We start from the raw sequence: 19,173 nt of genomic DNA, 5'->3' as shown, positions 1-19,173 counted from the left end.
ATCCTAGACTCTGAAATGAAACTGTCAGTCATGCAACAATGTCATCACACTACATTTGATAAATCAGTCACGGTAGTGTTCATATATGCCAGTGCATCAGCATCGCTACCTCTGCCCTCAAGCTGATCATCTTCTCTATGCACACTCTTTATCTGACCTCAGAATCAAGTCTCCTAAACTCAAATTTTCCACATGATCATATAGAAAAGGGCAGTAAACTATTGAAATACATAGAGAAAGAAGGATAAAAAATGGAAACTTTACTATAAACAGAGCAAGCTTGCTGCTTGAGAGTTAAGCAGTCATCCATACTCATCTTCTAAATTATTTAACTCACTGCTCTAATTCATTAGTTTCTTCCAGTATGAAAAAAAAAATGCACTTGTTTCCATGGTAATCCTCCGAATTTACATTGAACTAAATATCTAGATAGCCCCTGATATTTTATAGGGTTTTTAATCTGTTTAACCGAAACCTATAAAATCAAGTTTACCTTTGTTTTTCAAAGATATCCTTGAGGTTAGCACTGGGTCTATATACTGATGACAGCTACAACACAGTAGAAAAATGAATAAGGGAGGTTTAAATTGGTTTCATCAGGATATTGCAGCCACAGTAACCTAGACATAAACCAGCTGCGAGCTTCTCAGGCTAAAATAGCCCTGAGATGAATCAGTTTTAATAATACTTCTGGCTTGTGCGCCATTTTAACTGTATCTAAAAATCCTCCGGGTTTATTGAGTTCCAGAGATATTGTTATTATTCAAACAGTTTTATTTGCTTGAGTCCCATAAAACTTAAACAATAAGCTTCTCACATGCTATGTACTTTAGAGGCTCCTAAGTGATCCATAAAGAAGTTTGTGGCAAATCCTGTATCTCAGACCTGGGCAGATGGGCCCAAAGTATAGCTGTGAAGCTCAGACCTAATCTTACGTCTGTGTACAAAAGGCCAGAGAAAGAAAATTCTCATTCTCAACTGCTTCCTTCACTTCTGATTGAGGGGTGGGTCTGGAAGTGCCTGATCCATCAGAAGTTGTGCCGCTACCATACTTTACAAATGGTGCAAGGTAACCCCGTCTGCCCACTACTCAGTAAAGTTCACTTTAAGGTCAGTAAAGGTACGTATTTTCAAATCAACGCACCTACAGACCTGAGTCTAGGAGTGCTTGCTATTCTGTTTATTTATTGTCTCGAGTGACCAGAAGTATGCATATTTTAACAAGTTTCCTTAGCACATACTGGACTTTTATGGCTGTCACTGTGTTTAATGTTGCTTAAGAGAGGATTAAAAAGTTTTGGCACTGAATTTGCATTACCTCTCGTTTGCATTCAGTCTCGCTTTGAAGACAAATCCAAGTGTTTTCCAGGTGAAGTCTGATGGTACCAAATTCTCATTTGATATTTCCAGAATGCTTTGCCTCTCCCTTTATAGTGAACTTCTTATTTCCTTGGCAAGGAGGCAAATCACAAATAGCCCTGCAAAGCAACCCCTGTTACATTTTTATTTTTATTGAATCAAACACTTCTGAGGCCATTTTGGATCACGATCTTTGAATCTGAATTTACCAATCACCTGAAATTTAAAGAATTAAAATCTTATTGCTGGATCTTGGTGATCCAACAATATTGCCCACAGGCCTTTTTGAAACAGGGAACACTTTACATAATTCTGAAACTCTATTCAATGCAAACCAGCAAAATCTGAGAACCTCTGCAGATGCCTCCTGGTGAAGATCCCCCTTAGCAGTATTGGACGTATCTCTAACTGCTGGATATCTGGGGACGTGTCAGGTTAATCACAACATGTGAGTTGAATGCCAGCAAACTCCTATTAGTTTTGTCGTTTCCTACCTTACCGTATTTGCCTTCAACCAAGAGACATACATCCACAGATGTTGCTTTTACATTTGCAGAATGGGGGAGAAAGAGCGTGTAAACACCCTGATTTCTTGTTATTTGGCTCAAGGTAATCATCTTAACCTTCCTTTCCAAAGAAGTCATAAACACTTGAAGTTGATTGCATTTGAATGGATGATCTCACTATAAATGTATGCCTTTGGTGTTCCTCTTAGCATCTTGTGATTTTCCATTAAAGAAAGGGAAATTTGAAATGCAAATGGCAATTTAAAGTAGTGGCGAGACCCTTTGCAAAGTAGAAACTCATAGCCTGAGAAAGGTCCTTTTATGAAACTGGATTTGCTGTCTGGCATGACTGGATGATGACCTCATTGCTGTCACCGAACCAGAATGAAGACCTGACTGGTGCTGTTCAGGAATTTGAGGACAAAATGTAATGTTGTTGGAAAATGCTGTCAAAACCAAGATATTCTTTGGCAATAGTTTGGTTTCAACTAACTTTTCCCAAATCACAGTCATATTTCCTTTAAAAACTTGCCCAGTTTTCTGAAAATTCCTGTAGCGGGCTGTTTAGGAGTTAGTGTTTCCAAGGCCTAAAGCTCTGGCCAGATCTGGCAAAGCTTAAAATAAGTTGAATTGGAAGGAGTTGAAGACTCAGTTTACAGTTTGTGAACAGAAAGGTGGTTTGCAGAAGAGAGCACTTGACAAAATATTCAGAAGAAATCCTTCTAATTGGCTGCTGGCTTCACAGCCCTGCTTCTGGGCTACAGCAGCTGATGACAGCTTCTGCAGAGAGCAAGCAACTTCCATTGCTTGGCCCTTATGACAGAAGAAGACCAGAGCAGAAATAATACAGCATCTTGGGATCCATCCCGGCAGCCAACAGGACTGCGCCTCTCATTTCCTTCTCTGCAAAACCTCACTGTGAAAGGGGAAGGGCCAAACAGTACCTGGCTCTGCTCGGTGTCAGGAGGATGAGGACGTTGCCATTATAGACTTGGGAGGAGAGGAGAAGCACCTCAGACGACAGCTCTTCATAAATCTTGCTTCCACAGGTACAGGCCTGATTTGGTGCTTGAGAAATCAAACTCATTTTTGGACTGGGGATGAGCTAATGGCAGATTGGTGGTGGCCCCACGCAGATTTACTCCATGTTTACAGAACATGGAAAGCACGGGTGCCTCCTCTTCAAGGTAGCTGATGGTTAGTGGGCCCCAGGATTTCAAGCCCCCTGCCTGTCCAGCTGGAGGATTCCCTTCTTGCTGACCCTCGGGCTGTAACACCGAGCACAGGAGCACTGGGAGCCTCAGTTCACACAGGGACTCACAAGACTTCCCCTCTCCCCCTCCGGAGGAATGGGTGCCAAATGTAAACAATCCAGTTTTTAGGCTGCCTGAGCTGGGGTTAGGAGCCGGGAAGCCAGGACACAGACGGGGGCTTTTGAGTGTCCTAGGCTCTCTGCCAGAGAGTGGAGCACAGTGCCAGGCCGCAGGGCTGCGGCAGCAAACCTGCGGGGGGTCCCCAGGAGATAAGTCAGCTTCGTCGCCTTTTGAAAAAAAAAAAAACCAAAGCAAGAAGACTGGAGAAATCTGTGGGGGATGACAATGACTGTAGTTTCCATTCCAGATTAGAGGGGAAATCTTCCATGTTTCAGAGTACAAAAAACTAAGTTTTAGGCAATTCTAGCCACGATCTCAAGGCCTCAATCTATGCAACTGCTTAAGCATCTACAGACTGACAGGGGCAGAGCTAACTCCTTACTTGCTCCAGCCCTTCACTGGGGAATGTTTCTAATGCATATTCAGACTTTGGAAGACAAAGATCACACTACACCAGTATATCAGGACACTGACCTTCCTGCCTCTCTTGCTGTGACTGATCAATTGCAATATTGTCATTGACAGCTGCCTGTCTCTCATAAATGCTTCAAATAGCTGAATGTATCACATGAATTTAACCCTAAATAAAAAAAGCACTTCACCAACACTTTCTGTCATTGTTCTGTGGTAACCATAGGAGCAAGGCTAAGGAAATATTGCATCTCATATCTTCAGGAGAACCTGCCAGTCTTAATACTTTCTGCTCATGGTGGTGTTAAGTCCACAGATGCCAGGAGATTATCACCACATCCTTCTTCTGAGCCTCGCGTATGTGGAGCTCATGACAAGACGACATGGCAGAATCGTATCAAAAAAGACTGTGAGAGGCCATCAGAGCCTTGGACCCTCCAGTGATTACTTTAAAGCATTGTGGTGAGCAGGCTCCAGATTTCTTCTTCCTCTGACAGCAGCACCTCTTTCTGCCTCGCCAGTCCTGCAACAACCCCTCAGCCCTTGCTGGCAGGAGCTCAGCACAGCTCAGCTCCAGGCTGTGGTGGTGAGGTTAGTTTTGCCGTCCCTACAAGCAGGGCATGGTAGCCCTCACTGACAACTATGCTCTGTCTTGTGAAACCTGAAAAATTGGAGAAGTATTTGAGCGGATTGGGGATAATATGTACAATGGTCTGTCCAGAGGCTAAAAGTCATCCTGGCCTTTGCTTCCTCGGTCAGAGTGAAAGCTGTTGGTGAAACAGAAGGTTAGAAACCAGAGTTTTGAGCTATTGTTTGCCATAATAAATCTTTTCGAAATATTCAGTGAAGAAAGAACTTCCTTCTGGAGCACACGTTGTTTACAGGCCGAATTCCATGCTGAAGTTGATATTTATAGCTACTATGAATCTTTTAAAGGAGAATGGCCTCTAACTGCACTAAGGTATGAGCCTTTACTAACACAACACTTGCAGAGGTTGGACAAAATGTGTAGTAGCCATTTTTTTTTTATAGCCAACTCATTGCAAACAAAGAAATAGAAAAATAATTACACTCATGCTGATGCCAGCAATCACAATTATAGATTACACAAAAAAAAAGCAAATGAAGGAGTATCTTTTTCCTAGGGCAACCTCCTATTTGGCTGCTAGTTTTCTGATCATTGGCTGTTCATTAATCCGGCTTTTTTAAGAGTTTCATGTCCACGGGAGAATAAGCCACCTGACAGTTCCATTAACAGACGGAATAACAGTATGCATTATATGCGATTGATACGCACGTGTAGCCTTAATAGAGCATCAAGCCTATTTTGGCTGTATTTGTAGAGAGACAGTGACACCCAGTGGTTGCTAATAAATATGACAGACTGACCCGTAATTTATTTGCAGCACTGGATCAGATTATTAACTAGCTCATATGCATTCCAGGGTCAGAAAAGTTCCAGCGTATGCTGTTCATTGAAAAAAAAAATGTGCTTCAGTATCTGTTTCTATTTTATTTATTTTGTTGAAGCTCCTAAACTAAAATAGAAATACACAGCGCTAATCATACTAAGCAATGAACAATAAAAATGTCACACATCTCCATCTTTTTAGGTTACATGTTGTACTTTCTTCTGAAAAATTCCTTTAAGAAAAGAAAAACCTACACCTCTGGATTCTTCGAACTTCTCACAGTAACATGAAGTTAATGCAATATTTTCTTAGAGCCCTTGCTAAATAACATCCTATTGGCTTAAATACAATTGAAATAATTAACTGTTTTCATTTCTCACAAAACTTTGCTAATCAAGTCTTTAGAGGAAATATTCTCTATTTTGTCTTTAGGGCAGGAGATAGGATTGTTAACATTCAATTTGTTATTCTATCCTTATTTTACTGTTTTGGCTAGCAAAACTGCTCTTATAGTTTAAGAAGGTGTGAAGACCACTTCATATTTTCAAGAAGAAAGCTGATTTTTCTCTACCTCTAAAGTGTACATTGAAAATTTATTGTGGATTTTTGCAGGAGCCAGGTCAGACTTCAAAATGGAAACTCAGAGCCAGGTTTAATTTAAAAAAAAATTGCTGTTGCATCATTTTGACATAAATAAAGTTTCCTGCTTGAAATGAAGCAAATACTGAGGAGTGATTCCTGATCATTGATTGTTTATTTAGAGCAGCAGCTCAGAGCTAACTTCGATCTGAAATTTCTGTTGAATCTTTGCTGAAGAATAACCTCTTCACAGAGGTTATTCTTATGTTCTTAGGGTCAGCAGAAGCAGTATAACAGTTTAGGGGTGATGCTGTGCCAGGCACAGACTGGCATTGGTACACTGCAAAAGACAACACCGTGCAAGTTCTAGAGCCAGGGGAGGGGAAGGCGCAGTGAGGCCCAGGCTCACTGAAGATCCATCCCAGTGGAGCAGTGGAGCACGACTGCCTGTGAGTGTTGGCCCAAATGACTTATCCTGTTGCAAGTCTACCAGTGAAAATCCCTCAAGGTTGGGGAAAATATATGCTTTTGAGTTTACTAAAATGCTACAAGAGTCTAACCCTGACTGTTGTGGTATATTAGTATACTGACACATTTTCCAGACTGGCTTTAATGAAATACTTGGTTTTGTTCTAAAGTCTATGGAAAAACCTCCTAGTCATTCTTACTTCTTCTCATATGGTGCTGGAAAAGGTTTGCTTCCTGTGCATGTTCTCTCTCATCTTCTAATATATTGTTCAGAACAGGGGTTGTTTTGGGCTTATCTGTGACCTGACACGCTCTCTTGCCCTGAGGGCATGAGCCCCTGCCACAGTTTTCCAGTAAGACACAATTGCTACTAGCAGTGTTGAGCTAGGTGTGCTCCACATTTGTACCTTCAAACCTTCAATTGGAAGTGGTCTGGGGTAATTTTGAGTAGAGCATCTAAGGGATCTTGAGCTCCAGAGACATCCGTGTGCCATGAAGAAGGCCTAGAAGTAACTAGGTTTCTTTCTGGAAGTGCCTCCAGGTCAATGAGAATTCTCTCTGGGTACTGGGATATTCACAGGCTTGAAGAGGAACAACCCTTTGCTATTTTCCCTATTATATTTTTGTAATTTGGAGAATATTTTCTGAGTTTTAACACTGACAAACCTATTCATATTTTCAGTCATTTGTCAAGTTGCACAATTTGATCCAAATCTATGCTACTTTTTGAGGTCCTAGTCTTAAAAAAATTTGAGCAGTTGCAGCTCCCACAGAAGTAACCTGGTCATTCCTATATCCTGGTAAAAATTTAGTTAAATACATTTTGTTAAAAATCTCTTTGTATAAAAAGATGTCAGGGGAGATTCACAGGGAAAAAAGGAACAGAAGTAGAAAGGAGTAAAGTTAAAGGACAAAAGGAAAGCAAAAGCAGAAGAGTAAGTTTAAAGGATTGCTTGCCATATGTGAAGAAATGTCTCCTGTTAGCAATAGACTCAGTCTTATTTTCCTTCCACTGGAACCCATTATGTTTTCTCACAAGAGAACTAACACAATAAAGACATTAATGCTCTTCTTGCGTGCTAGCTAGTTATTAGAGACTCACAATAAGGAAGGTGATCAGAGAATACTTGTCACATGCCCAAACTACCCTAATTCATGGAAATTGCCACCTCAGTGCATCATATGAGGCAGGTCAAGCCTAGGGTGAAGCAAGCTTTCTGTGTAAGAATTTTAATTAGCAATGAGCACAATAAAATACATAAGCTGCTGAAAGTTAACAAGTGCTACTGTTTGAGATTTATGTTCAAATCCATGCTCTGTACTTCCCTTTCCTCACCGCCATAATGGATTAGCAGTATACTGGATAGTAATCAACAACTATTACAATCATCCTTCTAATCTTATTAGCAAACTTGTAAGAAGCATTAAGGACACATTTATACCACTTGTGGGAAACAGTCCAAATACAACGAACCAAAAGCTGCTTATCTACAAGCAAAAACAGCATTATATGACTGAAGGGGGCCAGGTTAATCAGAGCTATCAAGAGACTAATTCAGGTCCAGAGGGCTGGGAAGGCAGATTAAATGATCGTTCATACATCATTGAAAGCATACACTATACAGTATTGTAACAACAACAATGATCTTCTGTAGGGTGCAGTTTCCTGCTTTGTATATATCTATGTTTTGACATTTAAAGTATCTCATCAGCATCTTTTTATCCTAAGTTGTGAATGTGTAGCAATAGCATTATAACTCAGCTTGTTAATCATCAGATCTTTAGGAAGGAAGGGGATAGACTGTAAAAACAAACCTAAAATTGTTCATGTTTACAGGCAGCACTACTGTGCTTACTACAAGCACATATGAAATATAAAAGAATATGATCCAAGATATTTTGGAGGAAAACTGGGGAAAGCAATTGAGAATGTGAAAAATCAGCTTTATATATGCCTCAGGCTCCTTTTCTTTATAGGATGGAGAGGGGGACACTGCTTAATTTTTCACTTTTAAAATATTTTATAGAAGTACTGAAGTACATCCTTGTCTTTAAACTGGAGAGACATGGATTTGGCAGGTGGACCACTTGGTGGATAAGGAATTGGCTGGATGGCCGCACTCAAAAGAGTTGCAGTCAAAGGCTCGATGTCCAAGTGGAGACTGGTAACAAGTGGCATTCCTCTGGCGTTGGTATTGGGACTGAGCCCTGTTTAACACCTTTGTCAGCAACATGGACAGTGGGATAGAGTGCACCCTCAGCAAGTTTGCCAATGACACCAAGCTGTGGGATGCGGTCGACATGCTGGAGGGAAGGGATGCCATCCAGAGGGACCTTGACAGGCTGGAGAGGCGGGTCCATACAAATATCATTAGATTAGATATAAGGAAGAAATTTTTTGCAATGAGGGTGGTGGAACACTGGAACAGGTTGCCCAGAGAGGTGGTGGATGCTCCATCCCTGGAAACGTTCAAGGCCAGGTTGGACGGGGCTCTGAGCAAACTGATCTGGTTGGAGATGTCCCTGCTCCTTGCAGGGGGGTTGGACTAGATGGCCTTTGAAGGTCCCTTCCAACCCAAACTGTTCTATGAGTCTATGAAATGCGCTGGTTTCGTGAGAACAACAGCACACCAAAACGTAGGCTTGTTCACTAACTACACTATGGAACAATCAGGGTCTGGTCTTACTATGTCTTTATTGTAGTAGGACTGAGACTATCCACAGGCTATGACTGACTTTTTAGAACTGTCTTCCAAAGTAAGAACTTGTTTGTGGCTCATAATTGCAGAATAGCTCTTTTTTACATCTCTGTTTAATTCACAGTCACTTCTGTGACCCTCCCTTTTTTTTTTGTAGAGCTAATATGCTCTAATCATACGGTTGTTATTTTAGAGGTCTAACTTTTGATTGACGTATTCTGTCTCTGCAATAAATTTTCCTGTAGTGTATTATAGAGACGTAACTATACTAGCATTGCCCTGCCAGTAGGAAAAACTTCTCTGTGCTAGGTCAGACAACTATACTATCTAATTGATAAAAAAATCACCCTGGCAGAACATGTACTTGTTATCCATCAAGTTGCAGACTTTGTTACCTTTTTATTAAGAGCTTTCCCTAATCTACACAGTTAAACTTCAAAGCTAGTAAAAATGAGCTCATAGAAAGCACACACAGTTAAAGTGGACACTCCTTGAAACCATTTAAAGACTGAGAGGCATTATCTGGGGCTAATGCAAGGTGATCTCTCTCTTGCTTTCTTTTGATCTGTTTCTCCCAGAAGAGGATGTAATACTATTCTCACTCCCGTCTCACTAGCAGGCCAGGAGATCCAAATAACCCTAGAGCTGCTGATTCAATGTGTGGTTACAGAGAAGAGCATTTCTCAGATATGAAAGATGGTAAGTGAATGTCCACTGGGAAAACTCATTCTATTTAATAATGCCCCAGCTGAAACTGTTTTCTGCAGTTTGTCTTTGCACCATTAATAAGTCCAAGATCATCACAATCAAACATCCATCCAGTCACTTTAATCTCCTTTAAATAATTCAGTGTGGTTAGTACCTGACTTAATTTGCAGACTAACAATGATGCAGGCACCCCGTCCTGTTTGCTGCTGAAATCTACAGATACCAGCTTCCTGAGAGAGATCAGTGGCTGCATGAAGGGAGCCAGCCATCGCTTCTCACACAATTCATTGCCAAGTCCAAGTGCTGGAGGTTCTGCAGGTGTTCTTTCTCAAAAAAAAAAGTTGCCTATGAACATATATTTATTTATGCATTTATTTTTGCTTCAAGCCCTGATGAAGAGAATTATTCCTGTTCAGCATATTGAAGAATTGAGTCTTACTGAATTCAGTTGAACTTCTATGCTTAAAAAAAATACCACTTGTAGTATAAAAGGATTAAAACATGTGCTTGCATATTACTTTTTTTTTCCTATATAGAACCAGGAATGTAAAATATAATGAATCCTCAGTGGTGACAAGACAACTTTAAGACACATTTGCAAAACAGAAGCAGGGCAAAGATGCCTGAATACATGGGAGATTCTTTAGTGGTTTAAGCCCTGGATACTTCAACCTCCTGCTTCACAAAACTGTTACGTTTTTCTTATTATGATAGGAAAATATATATTTTACAGGATCAGAGAATTGTGGAAAAGTGGGACTAGATGGGACCTTAGAGTCTAAACATCTGTGGTGGGGCAGGATACTGATAAGCCTAAGCCATTCATGATACATATTTATCTTGCTCTTTGAAATTTTCTGTATTCTCCCTAGGTGCTATTTTACCTTCCCAGCCTTAGGAAGTTTCTGTCAATATGCAATCTAAATACTCTTTGTGGCAAATTTAGCTACTTTTTTCTCCAGTGGACAAAACTAATAGTTTACGATAATCTCTTTGTAGTAACGTTTAAAGAGTATAAAATGTTATTGTATCTTTTTCAGACTTCTCTCTCAACCAAACCAAAACTACTTACTTGTAAGTCATATTTCCCTAACCTCTAGCTGGTTTTGGTGCTCTCTCACAATTCTCTCTGTATATTTCTTAATTATGATACTGAGGCTGGGGACAAATTTGTTGCTCAGGACTCACTAGCATATGGGGTTTTTTTTGCAATAGCATAATATTTCTGCTCTTCCACAGAAGAGCTCTGATTCTTTCCTGCTACACAAGTAAATCTCCATTTTATATGCATGAAATTGATCTCTGGTTCCCCCCTACAGCTCTTTACATCTGTCTGCACCGAATTCCATACCATTGTTTTTGGACCACCTCTTAAATATATACAATTTTATTTGTGTTTTTATATTCCAACAGGGCTTGTAAGCCTTCCAGGCTCAATATCATCTGAAATTTTATAAGCATATCCTCCATCCTGTCATTTAAGCCATCAGTTAAAATATTGTTTTGAACAAGGAAGGACTTAATTGATTGTATCAGAACGTTCTCTCACTTTGTGAAACAATTATGATAACTTTTTAAAAGTAATTTTTCAACCACTTGTGCACCCATTTTATTTAGCTTCTTGTTAAGGATGTTGCATAGGATAGTGTTAAAACCTCATTTGAGTTATGATAGATCCAGACTTATCTTTTCACAATCATATTACCCTGTTCTCTGGAAAGCTTTGATGTGATTTGCTCACACTACCTTTTATCTCTAGATTTTAAGTGCTTACAAAATGTTTGTGTGATAATCTCTCTGAGAATATTTCTTGGTATCAATGTGAGGTTGGCTTGTCTATGAGTTCCTCTGTTCAAGGAAAAGATACTGGATTTTCCACTTTCCTGCCTCCACAAATTTTCAGAGACAGTTTTCTATGGTTCAATGATTCTTTCAGCTTGTTACATACTTAACATACTTGATACTTACTTACTTACATACTTACATACTCAATTGTTATTCTCCCTAAGTTCTGCTAACCTGACTTCATGTGGTTTAGTTAAATAATTTTTATTTATCCTTATTTGTACTAATGTGACCTTGTTAAAATTATTTTAGTAGGTACCTGATCAGAATGAATCTTTTTGGTAATAATTGAAACAAAAACAACTTTGAAAACTAGTTTTGCTTGCATCATCCCTTATTTGCTTTCCTGTTTTGTTTGTTTACAGAGCCATGTAGTAGTTAGATAAACTCTAACTAACTTCTCTTTTATACAACTTTATCCTTAGGATTTATAGAAAAGCTTTATATAAACTTTCCTTATTGCATTTTACATCTCTGCTAACTGAAACTCATTGTGAACCTAAGTGTTTCTAATTTTATCCTTATATGCTTTTTCCTTCTGTCATAAATTATATTCTGATTTTCAAAAAACACATATTCAGTTTGTGACACTACTGTTACTATTCTTACCTAGAATTTCCAACCGGCACTGGAAATACAGTAGTTGATTAGTTGGATTTCTTCAAATTCACTTAGTTCATCAGAGACTGATCTTACAATGCGGGTTATGCCATCCCCAATAGCTGCCACATGATTCATGTATAATAGGCATAGCTTTCTCAAATTCCTGGTACCTTCAGCTATGAATGAAATGGGGAAAAAAAAAAAACCAAACAGGTCCCATTGTTAGGTGATTGTTTTGATATGTTTATAATGTCTTGATCACAGCAAACAGCTAGACAGAATTAGATGTTTACTGCCTGGCATACTGCTACTATCTATATTTTGATGCCATGAAATATTTGATAAGTTTCATTTGAAAAAAAAATGATAAACACAGCCTCCTGTTCAGCTACTGCAGTGTGTAATCAATATGAACTGCCCCTCAGCCAAGAGAAAGTAACTCATAGAAGATCAGATACCATCTTCCTGTGGAACAAATCCAGGAGAAGCATTTTTTTACCATGCTGTCAAAGAGAGGATGGGTAGACATATGAATTGCCATCTCGATTTCAGTTACTGGATTGTGTGGCCCTAGCAAACATTATTTAAACTTTTCAACCTTGATATCCAGTAACTGACGTGGCAGAAAGTCAGCAAAAGGTCAGGGAAGGGAACTATATGACCTTTGCAACCTCCAGACTTGCAGTTCACGCAGATTGGCCAGTCCTGCGATCGGTATGTTAGATCTGTTTGACTACAGCATGCGTTACTAACTTGAAAGGAGAACTCTCATACTTTGTGACAATCAGAACACAGAACATATAAAGACTTCAATACAAATGTATAATAAACTACTTTCGTAGTGTAAGATATACGTGGATTCTTGTTTTTTACATTTTTATCATTAACGATAGTGAATGAGGCATAGGTTACTTATTTGGTTTTACTTTGAATGATATCAAGATACATTTGGATGGAAACGGCAATTAAGGTAATAGCATGCAAACCCAACATTTAAATTCATGTATTCATTACATAAAACTAAATAAAGATACCTTAAATAAAATTACTTGCTTTTAATAGATACAACTGAGAAAATAAAGTACACTTGTGATAACATGTAGCAGGTCAAATTAAAAGTCCATCTAGCTCAGTACCCCATTTCCAGCAGTGCTCTCTGTAAGATGTTCCACTCCTTGGGATCCTTCCCATTTCCATTACATTCTTTTGGAGATGGAATGCTAGAGCAGACCGTGGTATTAAGATACCACACGGCTTTATGGCTGGACACAGTGCCACAATAATGTTCTGTCTTTCATTTTCCATTTTCTGACAGTTCCTTTCATTTGCTTTTACTGAGCGTTGAGCAGATATTTTCACAGAGCTATCAATTTTAACCCCCGGCTCTCATTTGTAAATGATAATCACTGTCCTCATGTAAACAAAACAATGATTTTTAAGAGTAGCTTAACGTATACTGAATGGAAAATACTCTTTGCTTAAACAATCTTTTAAAAAAATCCTTAAAATACTCAAATATCAAGTGTAGAAGCACTGGTTATTGACATTAACCCTCTCTAAGCCAAAACTTAAATAGTGTGGATCTTCTAGAATCCAAAATAGTCTCCAGTATTACCAGTTTTACTTAGTAATAACCTCATAATTTGTAGCACACTAAACAGTATGTTAATAGTAGTAATTAATAATAATTGCTAGTGTACTAGATTACTACTTAATCATAAGTTCCAGAAAACTATTCTGGTTTTACAATGATGAAAGACTAATTTGAACTTACTCCTGTAAAAAGTATCTACTTAAATATTACAACTTTTCCAATTTTTTCCAGTAGTTTTTCTAAGCAAATACCACACAGGCTTTTTCTTTTTTGTTTAAAGAAATAGTTAAAATAAATAGCTGCAAATTCCCCACTACCAAAGGCATGTAAAGTTTCTTAAGAGAAAAAAAAAATATAGCAAAAGATCTCTGAATTTTATTCTTTACAAATATTCAAGAAGTAAGGTGGTGGTAAGAAAGCAAGCAGGTTACCCACATCAGCATGCTGTTAAATTGAAAAGACTCAGTAACCCCTAAGTGTCGTAGTGCTTGTGAAAAACTGACTCCATATTATCTGTAGGTTCCTTCTCTGCAAGTTTCCTCCTTGTGCAACTAGTTAATATCTTGCTTGCTTAAAGAGTATGTTGTGCAATATCTTTCTGTTGCCAGAAACATATGGAACTGTTTCTTGATGTAAAGCAAGTTCCAGTTCCGAATTATGTGAAATTTCATGATACAGCAGTTACCAAAAACCTACCCTTCAGTCCAGGGTTAATGGTCAAGTTAGTAAATATTTCTCCTCCCAGTAGAAATGAGTGTACTTTACAATGCATTTACTTCATTCACTCTTGAATGGTTTCATTGAAAGACAGTAACTTTAATTCATGAGTGAGATGTTCACTGCAGGACTCGGTGATATCTAGACTAAACCATGGAGTCTTGCTGCTCCAGGAAGCCAGGGCTCAGGGCTTTCCTCACTAATTAGAGCAGCACTGACTTAAGCAACTGGATAGAGCGAGGCAGCCCCAATGAGAACGTCTAACAGCCCTAGATGCAAATGCAAAAGTAATTTCAAAGTTTTATTTATACTATCAGCATAAAGATTTGCCAAATCTGATATTACTCTGAGACATTAGGAATAAAACTCCCCAGCAACTCTGCCTACTTCCCCCATCACAGCAGTTGGCTCCAGACTTCCCCCAATAAATTGATAGATGACTCTTAACATCAATGATTCTGACTTCCTTTTCTCACAGTAAATATTACAAAATGTTCCAGTAAATTACATACTGCATGATTCTTGTATTTCTGAAATTAAAATTAAACAGGAGCCCTTCCCAAGATAACCATTTGCAGATAGATTGTATTTATGTCTATATGACAAGGCATTTGTATTTGTATGCAGCACAGCTTTCTACCGTCTTTTAAAATACTTCCTTTCCCTTTTTCCTTTCCCTGACTATTATGCAGTAAGACAGAGGACAAGCAAATTGTCCCACTGGTGGCAGGAGAGAGGCCAGCACTTGTAACCAGTTAAGATACATGGAAGGGTGGTTATGTGCAAAATGCTACAAGACAACCTAAACATCAGCAGACCAACTGGAGCAACTTATGATGGCTCACATTTTCACACGTGGACTGGGCCTTAATCAAAGAACGTCATTTCTAAAGTGCACAGAAAGGGAAAAATGCACAACATGTTAAGAAATCTAGTAGCCGCATCTGAGTGAAACAGGTTACTGAACTGATTTTGAACCCTTTTTCAGAATCCCGCCCTGAACTGAAACCCTGGGCAAGGTCTGATGTGGCAAAAGCAGTGCTAGGGTGCCCTCCGCTGGCACAGCCCAGGCAGGGGACAACGGGTTGCTCGCTTGCAGAGTCTGAAGGGGAAGGGAAAGGGGCCGAAAGGAGAGGGGAGGACAGCCAAAACCTTAATATTTGAGCAAATGCTGAGAAAAATCTAGTGTGCCTGGATCAGGTATGTTTCTCGATCCTTCGCTGCTCTTGTATGACAGGGCATCAGGAGGAGCAGCTCTTGAAAACCTACTCACTGTTCTTATTTTCAGTAAGCACAGGCTGTCGCCTTCAGCATCTCTTCTATGTGAAATTCCAGTTGGATCTCAGCTGGTCAAAAAGTCTCTAGGAAAATAAATAATTAAAACGAGTTTCCTTCTATTATCAAAATTGTGTTTAAAAAGAAGACAGTGAATGATAATTAATGAAAATTGTCTATTGAAAGCAGAGAAATAGAATTAATGACTTGCCTGTGTTCATAGAGAGATCAGTCAGAATCATAGACAATGAAGAAAATATGGAAAATATTTCCAAATAGTTAATAAGATCTCTTCTTTGCTAGGCATGCTCACTAGTGTCACGAAATTGTCTTCTTCTTCACATGAACCTACATGTGTTTTCATTTTACTTAGAAAATTATACAGCACTGTCATAGTTCAGCCCTGATTGGGACCAGACTACGCAGTCTCTCTCTCTCGCTCCCCCCACCCTCCGAGAGAATAGGGGGAGATAATGTAAGAAAAATGGCTCGAGGTTTGAGATAAGGGCAGGAAGAAATCCTTAAAGTTACTGTCACGGGCAAAACAGACTCGAGTTGGGGAAAACTATTCATTTATTTCTAAAACTAGCAGGAGAATGAGACAGGGAACAAGATAACCTCCCCCCACCCCTCCCTCTTCCCGGGCTTAACATTATCTCTACCACCTTCCCCTCCCGAGGGGCACAGGGGGGAAGAGGGAATGGGGGTCGCAGTCAGTTCATCGCGCATTGTTTCACGCTGCTACTTCGTCATCAGGGGAAGAACTCCTCGCATTCCTCCCCTGCTCCATCATGGGGTCCCTCCCACGGGCCACAGTCCTTCCTGAAACTGCTCCGGTGTGGGTCATCTCTTCCATGGGGTGCAGTCCCTCCAGAACAGCTGCCCCAGCGGGCCCTCCACGGGCCACAGCCTCCTTCAGGCCTCCACCTGCTCCAGCATGGGGTCCTCCACGGGCTGCAGGTGGAGGGCCCCTTCGTGGACCTCCATGGGCTGCAGGGGGACAACCCGCTCCACCATGGTCTTCACCACAGGATGCAGGGGAATCTTGGCCAGGAGCCGCATTACTCCTCCCCCTCCTTCTTCACTGACCTTGGCGTCTGCAGCCGTTCCTCACAACAGGCTGGCAGACGCCTCTCAGGATCCTTTTTATATCTCATTCACATCTTATCCCCTTTCCACTTCTTGCAGCCAGGCCGGGCCAAGTTGGGCCCAGTCGGCCGCCCGGCGGGAGGCCAGAGGATGAGGCCTGCAAGGCCCACAGGGCTTGCGCCTCCCTCTCTCTGCCCCCGCTCAGCTGCTTCACATCTTCTCCCCTCTTTTTTTCTTTCCTGTTTTCCCCTTCTTAAATATGTTATCGCAGAGGCGTTATTACGGGACATTCTGCTACCAATTGGCTCGGCCTTGGCCAGCAGCGGGTCCACCCTAGGCCTGGCTGAGTCCACTGAACAAAGGGGAGCAACTTCTAGCAGTTTCCTACAGAAGCTACCACCTTAGGCCCCCCCTCATCAAACAAAACCAGAACAAGCACACGCATTAGCATTTAGTCTGGTGCATGAAGCCATGAAATGAGGAGAGAAAGAACCAGTCACCCAGCCTATCATGCAACCTCATTTGTCACTTGTCCCGTTTGGCACATTAATAAAATGAGCATTTATGACTCATCTTACTGCATAATATTCTGTCATTAATTATCATTGTCCCAATTTTTCTCCTGAAAGCTGATCCAGTGTGAAACTTCACTTCTCTCTGTCTCCTCCTGCCCTTTTATAGCACCCTGAGATTTATCTAACATTTCTTTCGCTCCTCATGTTTATCAAAATATACACAACTTGTCCCACACAACTTGTCCCTCCATGTCTTGTTCTAGCAGTGTATGTTGCTGCTTTTGTTAGGAGACAGGTACCAAACTAAAAGGTTTTGAGACCCAGCTTAAAAAAAAATTACAATAAAGCAAGTGACAGATTTGCCTTAAGTGCAAGCAATTCCTTGACATGGCATTCTTCATTGTTATCCCTACATGTAGTTAAATAAAAAGAATAATATAAATAAAAACAAGCAAACAATCAAAGAACCACAAACAAAGGAGCCTAAAGGAGTCTAGGCTCTACAGAGGGGTCTGGACAGGCTAGAAAAATGGGTTGAGGCCAATTGTATGAGGTTCAACAAGGCCAAGTGCTGGGTCCTGCACTTGGGTCATAACAACTCCATGCAATATACAAGATTGGGGAAGAGTAGTTGGAAAGCTGCCTGGCGGAAAAGGACCTGGGGGTGTTGGTTGACAACCGACTGAATATGACCAGGCAGTGTCTCCGTAGCCAAGAGGGTCAATAGCATCCTGGCTTGTATCAGGAACAGTGTGCCCAGCAGGTCTAGGGATGTGATTGTCCCCTTATACTCAGGACTGGTGAGGCCACACCTCGATTACTGTGTTCAATTTCAGGCCCCTCACTAAAAGAAAGACATTGAGGTGCTGGAGTGCATCCAGAGAAGAGCAACACAGCTGGTGAAGGGTCTAGAGAGCAAGTCTTATGAGGAGAGACGGAGGGAACTGGGATTGTTTAGTCTGAAGAAGAGGAGGCTGAGGAGAGAGCTCATCGCTCTTTACAACTACCTGAAAAGAGGCTGTAGGGAGGCAGATACTGGTCTCTTCTCCCAAGTAACTAGTGATAGGACAAGAGGAAATGGCCTCAGGTTGCCCCAGGGGAGGTTTAGATTGGATCTTAGGAAAAATTTCTTCACCAAAAAGGCTGTAAAGCACTGGGACAGGCTGCACAGGGAAGTGGTTGAGCCACCATCCCTGCAGGTATTTAAAAGATGTGTTGATGTAGAGCTTAGGGACATGGTTTAGCAGGTGGACTTGGCAGTGTTAGGTTAACGGTTGAACTCTATGATCTTAAGGACCTTTTCCACCCTAAACAATTCTATGATTCTATGATTACATGATTCTAAATTTGTCCAAAAAACAGATGTGTCTGGCATCCTACGGAGGGCATAGCTTCCAGAAGCATCCAAGATATCCCAGCAATAACAGCAAAAAGCACGATCATAACAGTGTAGGTAAATATAATCATAGAATCACAGAATGTTTTGAGTTGGAAGGGACTTATAACGATGATCAAGTCCAACTCCCTTCTCCTCGCAGGAATACCTACAAATAACCCATATGACTGAAAGCATCATCCAAAAGCTCCTTGAACTCTGACAGGCTGGCTGTAACAGAGTAAAGAAGAAGAGACATCAGAAATTGAAAGAAGTCTATTGCAACCATTTTGTAACAAACAAGTTCCACGTAATAGTTAAGAAAATGAGTTACTCTTACCAGATGTCTTGATTGCTCAACTTTTTAAAGCAGAAAGCAAATTACACAAATATCTATAGGGTTGTTTTGTATTATCAAGACAGTTTCAATTAAAAAGTAGGTTACATGTGATTATAGGTGATTTTTTTTTTTTCTGCTGCTGCAAGGAAACTGATAATCACTGTAAAATGCCCACAGAAAACCAGAACCCAAGTTATAGCTGATACAAATGCAAACTTCAGTTATGGTTGGATATGGCAAAGTAGGAACTTTCCAGTCATGCTCTCTCCTTAAATATCAGATTGGCTTTTACTTGTTCAAAATTA

The sequence above is a fragment of the Chlamydotis macqueenii genome, chromosome 3 (assembly GCF_036417535.1).
Source record: "Chlamydotis macqueenii isolate bChlMac1 chromosome 3, bChlMac1.mat, whole genome shotgun sequence".
NCBI lineage: Eukaryota > Metazoa > Chordata > Aves > Otidiformes > Otididae > Chlamydotis > Chlamydotis macqueenii.
The sequence above is the reverse complement of the archived record's forward strand: the minus strand, read 5'-3'. Positions refer to the sequence as shown.